The sequence below is a fragment of the Saimiri boliviensis genome, chromosome 15 (assembly GCF_048565385.1).
Source record: "Saimiri boliviensis isolate mSaiBol1 chromosome 15, mSaiBol1.pri, whole genome shotgun sequence".
Lineage (NCBI taxonomy): Eukaryota > Metazoa > Chordata > Mammalia > Primates > Cebidae > Saimiri > Saimiri boliviensis.
In genome coordinates, this window is record NC_133463.1 from 58,445,109 (window position 1) to 58,448,363 (window position 3,255).

At 38.3% G+C, this 3,255-nt stretch overlaps 1 pseudogene; it reads left to right on the forward strand.

Moving 5' to 3' along the window:
• Nucleotides 1–1,121: 1,121 nt before the first annotated feature.
• On the forward strand, nucleotides 1,122–2,966 carry LOC141581478 (dnaJ homolog subfamily B member 6-like; annotated as a pseudogene).
• The last annotated feature ends 289 nt before the right edge of the window (nucleotides 2,967–3,255 follow it).

Genomic DNA, 3,255 nt, shown 5'->3' on the forward strand with positions numbered 1-3,255 from the left:
TCTTTGCCAGAGTCACAGTGTGTTCTGAGTGGACCACGGCACTTCTAGTAATGTGCTTTTCCATTTAATAAATGTTGTAATGGCTGTACCCTCTCCTCCTTCCCTGGTCCACATTCTTTGTGCAGCTTGGACTTATACAATTTTAATGATACCACATTATACCATATTCAAACCATTTACCTTTATAAATAAACACTTAGCTAATGGACCAAGATAATGTCTTTTGTTTTTAGAGTCTCACTCTGTTGCCCAAGTTGGAGTGCACTGGAACAATCTTGGCTCACTGTAACCTCCACCTCCAGGGTTCAAGCAATTCTCCTCCTTCAGCCTCTTGAGTAGCTGAAACAGGAATGCGTCACTATGCCCAGCTTAGTTTTATTTTTACTTTTTTGTATTTTTAGTAGAGATGAGGTTTTGCCATGTTGGCCGAGCTGGTCTTGAACTCCCGACATCAATTGATCCACGCACCTTGGCCTCCCAAAACACTGGGATTACAGGCACCATGCCCAGCCCAAGATATTGTCTTGACTCTTCTTCCCTTCAAATAAGTTTATTTTCAAACAGCATAATGCCTGAAAAGCTAAGCAGGAGTCATTATTCCCAGATTTATGGGGCCACTCCTTAGTCACAAGAGGCCCAGGCATGTTTATTTTATCTTCAGTCCCCTAAAATTCTCATGAAAATAAAACCAGTAGGTCTACCTTCTTCCACTGCCTGCTAAGACATGCCTGGAATAATCTTCACATATTACTAGAAATCACGTAAAAAAATCGAGATGATATGCAAATTTTTACTTTAGAAAAAATGAATAAAGATAAGTTGCTGTTACATGTGGAAGAAAAAATGGGCAACATTATTGTGTAAGTTCATTGAGGGATGTGTATCATTTCCAAATCCAAGAAGTCATATTTTTATGCTGGTATTGACTAAAAAGCAGTAGCTAAATGGATTGGTAGAGCTATTTAGGTCATTTAAAATTATTGGTTCCACTTCTTTCCATAAATGGTATTTTTTTTCTTTGTAATATTTAAACACAACAGTTATAGTTTAAATAAACAAGTAGAAGAATGTACACATTCATTCAAAAAACAAGCTCATTGTTTTATATTTTAAAAATTTGTAGCGGCATTCAGTGAATTCCAGTGGGATTTGATGAGTTTATCTTCTTTTTGGTTTTAATTAGAAAATGCTACTGCAATTGTAATAGCTATGCTAGAGAAATAGTTATGTTTTTACTTGATTATATTTAATGTTAGTGAATTTTTATTTAATGAAATTTTAGTGATGCTATGTTGTGCGCTGGATTTTGATTTTAAAGAGCTGAGCAGGCTGTTGCCACCAGTGCAGGGGTGCTGGAGCCTAGAGGGGCCCCCTGCCACTGCCCTACCTCCCCTGTGTCTCCCTGCCAGTCACTTCTGTCCTTGGACCTGTTCCAACAATCTGTTAAAACATGGCGGGTTACTACGAAGTTCTAGGCATGCAGAAACATGCCTCAACTGAGGATATTAAAAAGGCATATCAAAAACTGACACTGAAGTAACACCCAGATAAAAATCCTGAGAATAAAGAAGAAGCAGAGAGAAGATTCAAACAAGTAGCCTAGGCCTATGAGGTGCTGTCAGATGCTAAAAAGCGGAATATCTATGACAAATATGACAAAAAAGGATTAATTGGTGGAGAGGAGGTGGAAATCATTTTGACAGTCCCTGTGAGTTTGGCTTCACATCCCATAACCCAGATGACGTCTTCAGGGAACGTTTTTGGTAGAAGGGCCCCATTTCCATTGGATTTCTTTGGATTTATTTCATTCAGGTCACTAAGTCACAGGGTTTCACTTCATTCTCTTCCATCTCATTTGGTGGTACTGGGATGAGCAATTTCAAATCTCTATCAGTTTCTACTAAAATGGTTGGCAGAAAAATTACTACAAAGAGGATTGTTGAGAATGGTCAAGAAGGAATTGATGTTGAAAAAGACGGCCAGTTAAAGTCCTAAACAATAAATGGTAAGAAACAGCTTCTGGCTTGGGTAATAAGTAATTCAATGCATGCATTTAACAGAAATGTTAAACAATAACAAGTGCCATTTGAGGATTAACAGGAACTTTTTTTTTAAGATTTCAAATAAACTCGACTTTCCATATAACTGTACTTAATCCAAAGTATTTATAAACAGCTCATCAGAGCCTCTATTTGTCATAAATTTTTGAGTTTATTGTTGGGACCTATTTTTTGTCTTTAAAATTGTTGAAATCTTTGTGTGCACTTTGCCTTTTTATTAAACATATTCCAAGGTGAGACTTTACCCTTTTGTAGTAGGATGAAATTGCAGACTAACACCAGCATAGATCTGCTTTTCCATTGTGTCTGAAAGGTGAGTCTTGTAGTATCATCCTGCTGTGAGGTTAACATTGACAGGATGAATCTTTTACAGCAACAGTCTTCAACCATTTTGGCACCAGGGGCCAGTTTCATGGAAGACAATTTCTCCACAATGGGGTGGGGGTGGGGGATGGTTCTGGGATGATTCAGGAACATTACATTTATTGTGCACTTTATTTCTATTATTACACTGTAATCTGTAATGAAATAATTACACAACTCATCTTAATGTAGAATCAGGGGGAGCCCTGAGCTTGTGTTCCTCAAGTCCCATCTGGAAGTAATGGGTGACAGTGACAGATCATCAGGCATTAGATTCTCATAAGGAGCATGCAGCCTAGATCCCTCACATGTGCAGTTCACAGTAGGTTCCACGTTGCTATGAGAATCTAACACTGCACTGATCTTACAGAAGATGAAACTCAGGAGATATTGCCAGCAATGGGGAATGACTGTAAATACAGATGAAGCTCACCTCCTGCTGTGAGATCCAGTTCCTAACAGGCCGCAGACTGCTACAGGTCAGTGGCCCAAGGGTTGGGCACCCCTGTTCTACAGAAATAACTTTAATTTTTTTTCAATATTTAGTGGCAAAATATATTAATGCAATAATGATAATACATTTCTGGTTTAATATAAATTAAGAATGTTTTCTAGTTGTGAATGAATGCTGGCAACTTGTTAAGTTTGGACAGTTGTTTAAATTGTAAAATTAAGCTTAGGCTTAAAAAAGTATAGCTGTGTGCAGGTGTGGTGGCTCACGCCTATAATCCCAGCACTTTGGGAGGCCGAGGCAGGAGGATCACCTGAGGTCAGGAATTCAAGATCAGCCTGGCTAACGTGGTGAAACCCCGTCTTTACTAAAAATTTAAAA